The sequence below is a fragment of the Salmo salar genome, chromosome ssa24, assembly GCF_905237065.1.
Source record: "Salmo salar chromosome ssa24, Ssal_v3.1, whole genome shotgun sequence".
NCBI lineage: Eukaryota > Metazoa > Chordata > Actinopteri > Salmoniformes > Salmonidae > Salmo > Salmo salar.
Genome location: NC_059465.1, coordinates 4,331,123 through 4,339,422, shown reverse-complemented (window position 1 = coordinate 4,339,422; position 8,300 = coordinate 4,331,123).

Here is an 8,300-nt window from a genome sequence, read left to right as displayed (position 1 = left end):
GTGGATGAGAAGACACAGCCAGAGTCTCCTTCAGAATCTCTTCTACAAGGGTGTTCAAGCTGGGGACAGAGACACACCTGTAAGTGCATATGTCAAGGGGGTGGAAAAATGTGTCTCTGTATTTATCTTAATAAATGCTTAATAAGTGCTAGAGGGGGTCACTACAGACCCTGGTTCGATTTCAGGCTGTATCACAACCGGCTGTGATTGGGAGTCCCATAGGTGTCACGTCCTGGCCAGTATAAGGGTTAATTGTCATTTTAGTTTGGTCAGGACGTGGCAGAGGGTATTTGTTTTATGTGGTTCAGGGTGGTGTGTTAGTTAAGAGGGCGTTTGATTTATTATTCCGGGGTTTTTGGGCACTGTTCCTTGTTTACGTATTTCTATGTTGATCTAGTTAGTTGTATGTCTATGTTTGGTTAATTGGGGTGGACTTCCAATTGAAGGCAGCTGTGTGGTGTTGCCTTTGATTGGAAGTCCTATATTAGTTGGGTGTGTTTGTCTGTTTAATTGTGGGAGATTGTTCTGTGTTTAGCCTTGTGCCTTGTCAGACTGTCTGTTAATCGTTCGTTCTCTTGTTTTGTTATTTTGGTGTTCATTTTGGAAGTTAATAAACGTCAAGATGAGCTTACACATACCTGCTGCGTTTTGGTCCTCCATTACCGACGAAAACTGTGACAATAGGGTGGCGCACAATTTGGCCCAGCGTCATCCGGGTTAGGGTTTGGGTGGGGTAGGCCGTCATTTTAAATAAGAATTTGTTCTTAACTGACTTGCCTAGTTAAATAAAGGTTAAATAAGATGGAAAAATCTTGACCTGACATGTATGTGATTTCTCCATCTTCCTACAGATACCAGCACAATATGGAACTGCTAATAAGACTGTAGCTGCCAGCATCATCAGTGGGAAGAGCAAGCTTCTTCTGCTGGAAAGCCCTGACACTGTGGAAATCTACGGTGTATGTGACAATAAAACAGATACATTTTTAAAAAAATATTCTGTATTTACTGTCTTATTCTCATTATGACGGACCAGGTCATAAGTCAGACTGTTTTTCCAGTTTTGAAGGTGCATGTCTGAAAGATTCAAATCCAGTCTACCGTAAGGAGTGTAAGGGCATATAACCAAAATATGTCAAAGCACTTCAAATAATCAAACATCCTTTCCACACTAATTATAGTCAAAATACTCACTCTGGTCTCTTGGTTTGTTTCAGCTTTCACCATAACAGGTTGTGACATAATTTTTCACAGCTTAATAAACCAGTGGCGCACCCAGGGGTAGGAGGGATGGGACATGTCTACCTCCCTGCCGTCACAGCCAAGGTCTCCAGTCTGGCTTCAGTCAGAGGCTCTCTGAGCGCTTCCTGCCCTTATCTGTACAGCAAACACCGAGGATCCTTCTCTTCCATAGGCTCACAGAGAACTGCAGACTATAACAAGAACAAACAGGTAACTTTTGTTTATTTAGAAAATATTTTTTTAACTCTATTTCCTGAACTGCATTGTTGGTTAAGGTCTTGTAAGTAAGCATTTCACCTATTGTATTCGACGCGTGTGACAAATAAAATTTGATTTGATTTGATAACTAGTCTGACAGACTCATAACTGAGATACTGAGATGCATTCAAACAAATATGAGAAAATGTTCTCTTTTCGATCACATCTCACCTTGGTCCGGTGTACCAGAGTAACCTAAAGGCATTGAAGGAGGCCAAGCGATCCAATGTCACCGTGACGATGACCTACCTGGGGTCACTTGGTCACATGGGGTCTGCAGGGTCACAGCAGGACGAGCTGAAAGTGCTCCAGCAGATCTGTGGAGGAGAGAACATCTGTGTCTTCAAGGGCTTGGTACAATCAGGAGGTAGGTCCCCTTAAATCCATACAGGGCTCTAAACTAACTTTAAAAAGTTAGAAGCACAAAATAGTATTTAGCGCAAAACATTTTTTTGATTTAAATTGATTATATAGCCTAACCCAAGCTTACATTAGTAACTATCCAGGAGCCCCCCTTCTTCCAGTGCCGTCAAGTTACCAGGTATCTACCCCATTCATAGACTCTAACTAATTTAGCGCCTGTTGACGATAGTATCTTCTTTACCGGGGGAGTTTTGTTAGGAGCCCCGACTCTCAGTCTGAAAGTTAACACACATTGCTTGTGGTACTGTTTTGGAAATATTTTTTTAAATGTTATTTTATTTAACTAGGCAAGGACAAATTCTTATTTACGATGACGGCCTACCAAAAGGCAAAATGCCTCCTGTGGGGATGGGGGCTGGGATTAAAAATACAAATAAATTAAATAAGAATATAGGACAAAACACACATCACGACAAGAGAGACAACACAACACTACATAAAGAGAGACCTAAGATGACAAAATAGCATGGCAGCAACACATGACAACACAGCATGGTAGCAACACAACATGACAACAACATGGTAGAAACACAACATGGCAGCAGCACATGGTAGCAGCACAAAACAGGGTACAAACATTGTTGGGCACAGACAACAGCACAAAGGGCAAGAAGGTAGAGACAGCAATATATCACGCAAAGAAGCCATAACTGTCAGTAAGAGTGTCCATGATTGAGTCCTTGAATGAAGAGATTGTGATAAAACTGTCCAGTTTGAGTGTTTGTTGCAGTTCGTTTCAGTCGCTAGCTGCAGTGAACTGAAAAGAGGAGCGACCCAGGGATGTGTGTGCTTTGGGGACCTTTAACAGAATGTGACTGGCAGAACGGGTGTTGTATGTGGAGGATGAGGGCTACAGTAGATGTCTCAGGTAGGGGGGAGTGAGGCCTAAGATGGTTTTATAAATAAGCAACAACCAGTGGGTCTTGCGACGGGTATACAGAGATGACCAGTTTACAGAAGAGTATAGAGTGCAGTGATGTGTCCTATAAGGAGCATTGGTGGCAAATCTGATGGCCGAATGGTAAAGAATATCTAGCCGCTCAAGAGCACCCTTACCTGCCGATCTATAAATTACGTGGGTAGGATGGTCATCTGAATCAGGGTTAGTTTGGCAGCTGGGGTGAAAGAGATGCGATTACAATAGAGGAAATCAAGTCTAGATTTAACTTTAGCCTGCAGCTTTGATATGTGCTGAGAGAAGGACAGTGTACTGTCTAGCCATACTGCCAAGTACTTGTATGAGGTGACTACCTCAAGCTCTAAACCCTCAGAAGTAGTAATCACATCTGTGGGGAGATGGGCATGCTTCTTACCAAACAACGACCAAACAACGACCTTGGTTTTGGAGGTGTTCAGAACAAGGCTAAGAGAAAGCTTGTTGGACACTAAGAAAGCTTTGTTGTAGAGCGTTTAACGCCAAATCTGGGGAAGGGACAGTTGAGTATAAGACTGTATATGCATATAAATGGATGAGAGAGATTCCTACTGCATGAGCTATGTTGTTGATGTAAATTGAGAAGAGCGTGGGGCCTAGGATCGAGCCTTGGTGTACACCCTTGGTGACCGGCATTGGCTGAGATAGCAGATGTTCTGACTTTATATACTGCACTCTTTGAGAGAGGTAGTTAGCAAACCAGGCCAAAGACCCCTCAGAGACACCAATACTCCTTAGCCGGTCCACAAGAATGGAATGGTCTACCATATCAAAAGCTTTGGCCAAGTCAATAAAAATAGCAGCACAACATTGCTTAGAATCAAGGGCAATGGTGACATCATTTAGGACCTTTAAGGTTGCAGGGACACATCCATAACCTGAGTGGAAACCAGATTGCATCCAGTAAGTTGATTATTGACAAGTTTTTCCAACACTTTTGATAAACAGGGCAAAATAGAAATAGGCCAATAACAGTTAGGATCAGCTTGATCTCCCCCTTTAAATAAAGGACTAACCGTGGCTGCCTTCCAAGCAATGCGGACCTCCCCAGAGAGGAGAGACAGGTTAAAAAGGTCAGAGATATCCTTGGCGATTATAGAGGCAGCAACCTTAAAGAAGAAAGGGTCTAAACCATCTGACCCAAATGTTTTTTTGGGGTCAAGTTTAAGGAGCTCATTTAGCACCTCGGACTCTGTGACCGCCTGCAGGGAGAAACTTTGTAGCGGGGCAGGGAAAAAAGAGGGAGGAACATCGGGCCTAGTTGCATTAGAAGCTGTGGGAGATGAGGAATTGTTGGACAGGCAAGGAGGCATGGCTGAGTCAAGTAGGAATCCTGACTTAATGAAGTGGTGATTAAAGAGCTCAGCCATGTGCTTCTTGTCAGTAACAACCACATCATCAACTTTAAGGGACATGGGCAGCTGTGAGGAGGAGGGTTTATTCTCCATGTCTTTAACCGTTTTCCAGAACTTCTTGGGGTTAGACCCACAGAGAGAGAACTGCTCCTTAAAGTAACTAACTTTGGCCTTAGGATAGACTGAGTGCACTTATTTCTCATTTTCCTGAATGAGAGCCAGTCAGCCTGAGTATGCGTGTGCCAAGCCTTCTCCAAATACAATTCTTGAGGTGGAGTAACTCTGCAAGATCACGGTCGAACCAGGGGCTGAACCTGTTTTTAATTCTAATTTTCTTAATGGGGCGTGTTTGTTCACAATATCACTGAATATATAAAAAAAGAAGGTCCACGCTTCTTCGACAGAGGGGATCAAGCTGATTGTAAACTGGTATACAGAGGCCAGGTCATGAAGGAAGGCTTGCTCATTAAAGTTTTTTAGCAAGCGTCTATGATAAAGCATCTAGGACGTTTCATTGAGCAGCCATTACGAACACAGGCTGTAAAACAGTGATCACTAAGGTCGTTACAGAAAACAGAGAAAGATTTAGGGAGTCACATTGCTTATTAAGTACTTGGTCAGGTGGTTTAAGCATGTCCCAGTTTAGGTCACCTAGCAGGACAAATTCAGTGTAAGGGGCCAGGAGAGAGCTTAGGGCAGGTACTTTAGGGTACAGGCTGATGCTGATAGAGGACGATAACACCCTGCAACTGTCAACAAAGAGCTATTTGAAAGTTTAATGCTTAAAACCAGCAAATCAAATTGTTTTGGGACAGACTTGGTGGAGACAACCAAGCACTGAAGGTGATCCTTGGTAAAGATTGCCACTCCCCCACCTTTGGAAGATCTGTCTTGCCGAAAAAGGTTATAGCCAGAAAGGTTAACATCAATTTTCAAAACACTATTTCTTAACCATGTCTCAGTATTGACCAACATATCTGGATTGGAGCTGTGAACCCACACTTTCAATTTATCCATTTTAGAAAACCCAGGCTTTTACAAGAGCAGAAATCAGTGAAACAGATATCAGAGCACAAGTCTGAATTGGGGCTAGCAACAGTAATGGGCTAGGTTGTTCATGCACATTTCCAGATATCATCAACAGTAATACAATCAAGGCACGGCAGAGGACAGGGAGAGCTCTGCAGTGTTGCTTTATGACATTTGAATGTGCATTAGATGGCAGCAGGATCATATTATACAGCAATTTCATCAGGTAACATGAATACAAAGCCGGCGAGAGGTGGTTAGAATATGATGGGTGGCCAAAAGTCTGTGTAACCAATAGAGAGTCAGAGTCCCGAGTGTGGGAACAAACAGTCTATCCCACGGTAGGGTAAACAAGAAAGTTCGTAGTCAACAAAGCATGCAGGAGTCATGAGGCAAATAGCAAAATGCACAAGAAAAAAAAAAACAACTTGGGGCAAGCCATTGTAAGTTCAGAGTCACTCGCCACAACAGTGCCTGTGTGCTGGAGGCAAGCGAAAGCCTCCAGCAGGGAAGACAAGCCAGGGCAGATGGTGAACAGATCGCCAGGTGGAATCTAAGCAGCAGTGCAGCAGGCAGCGGCAGTAGGTATCACACCCACTTGGGAGGCAGATTTCTTGTAGAAAATGCAAATTAAGGAACGTATCATTCATATCAGCGAGAAATCATTTTCTAGGGTTAGTGTTCCCACATGGCCATATCTCCATGCTACAGTGCTTCTTTACATGAGACAGACAGAATATATAGGCTGCCAACTGTGCTAATTACCTGTCTAGCGTGCTCCGAACACCTGTGTGTGAGTGAAACTGGGGAGGAAGTGTAGTTTCGTCAGCTGGAGCCACACCATTTATGGATCTGTGCAAAACTGATTATTACAACAACAACAAAAAAATTAAATATTATTTCTCACTGACATGAAGGATAAGGGGCATATCAGCATATGTTTAGAAAACCGTTTAGAAAGCGATGATTATTGATGTTTCTAAATGTTAAAACAAAGCATTGGAATTGTAGTTCACACAGAGCCAACCGTGGGTGAATGTAAGCGCTGAAAACCCTCATACCGAGAATAAGGGTTTGAGAGCTACCATGTAGCCATCTAGATAGTAATATGACTGGACAAGGTTGTTTGTTATCAAACAAATAGTTAACTTCCTGTAAAATGGTTTCCGAAAAAAAAGTGACCCGTGAAACCGCAATAGAAAAAAGATAATGTAGCTCCGGTTGCTAATATGACTTTTGAAGGGTGTTGGGCTAGAATAGCAGCATTGTAAAAGGTGCAACCACAGACCATATACAGTATCAGGTTTCAACTTGAGCAAGGTTGATACATTGTATCGTTTCACCTCACCTGTGAGAGGAATTGACATCAGATGAAATAAAAAAATCAACACCCGAAAATAAATCAACAGTCCAATCCAAATCACATCCCTACACAGGCTCAAGGGCCTGTGAGGGCAGAACAGTTGTTGCAAGGAATCCTGTTAACAATCCTGAAATTGTCCCAAAAATCTGATATGTATGATATGTTACATTACATTAGGTTACATTCTGAATGGAATAGCGTTCGTACAATAGCATACAAATTGGATGATGCAAGTTATCATGCATCTTGGAGGACGTATAGTATCACACATCTTTATCTGATACCAGGTTGCTTGTTGCATGCAGGTAACAGCAAAGGAGAATTATGTGGTAAATTTACATTGGCGGTTAGGGGAACTAACAACAAATGTTAGGAGAACTAAAACAGTTAGGTGAATTTACATAGCAGGTTAGGTGAATTGGATTAAGTTTACAATAAAGCTTACCATATGTTTCCCAGTCGAAATAGTTCGCACATATATTATGACGAAAGTTTAAGACGTTTTTGTTCATTTTGGTGTTCGCCACCTTTTGGCAGGGTTTTCTGTCGGCTGTTTGAGCACACAACATTTTGTCATGAGGCAAGCTGAAGTTCGGTATCCGAAGTCTACGCCCTTTTGTAGGTGATTGGTCAACAAATCAAATTGTATTTGTCACATGTGCCAAATACAACAGGTGTAGACCTTACAGTGAAATGCTTACATACAAGCCCTTTAACCAACAATGCAAGAAATAGAAACAGAACTCTATTCAAGAAATAGAGTTAAGAAAATATTTACTAAATAAACTAAAGTGATTTTGTTTTTTAAATAAATCTAAAAGCAACATATGAAAATTACATAACAATAATGAGTGTATAGCGGGGGTACAGGTTAGTCGAGGTAATTTGTAAAGTGACTATGCATAGATAATAAACAGTGAGTAGCAGCAGTGTAAAAAGAAGGGGGGGGGCTTGTTCAATGTAAATAGTCCGGTTGTCCATTTGATTAACTGTTCAGCAGTCTTATGGCTTAGGGGTAGAAGCTGTTAAGGAGAATTTTGGTCCTAGACTTAGCACTCAGGTACCGCTTAAAGTGCAGTGGCAGAGAGAACAGTCTATGACTTGGGTGACTGGAGTTTATGAAACGTTTTTGGGCCTTCCTCTGACACCGCCTATATATAGGTCCTGGATGTCAGGAAGCATGACCCCAGTGATGTACTGGGCCATATGCACTAACCTTTGTGGAGCCTTACAGTCAGATACCGAGCAGTTTCCATACCAGGCAGTCATGCAACCGGTCAGGATGCTCTCGATGTTGCAGCTGTTGAGGGGGGTCAATGTAAATAGTCCGGGTGTCCATTTGATTAACTGTTCAGAAGTCTTATGGCTTAGGGGTAGAAGCTGTTAGGGAGAATTTTGGTCCTAGACTTGGCATTCCGGTACCGCCTGCCGTGAGGTAGCAGAGAGAACAGTCTATGATTAGGGTGGCTGGAGTCTTTGACAATTTTTGGGGCCTTCCTCTGACAACGCCTAGTATATAGGTCCTGGATGTCAGGAGCCTGACCCCAGTGATGTACTGGGTCGTACACACTACCCTCTGTAGCGCCTTATGGTCAGATGCCGAGCAGTTGGTGATGCAACCGGTCAGGATGCTCTCGACGGTGCAGCTGTATAACTTTTTGAGGATCTGGGGAACCATGCCAAATCTTTTCAGTCT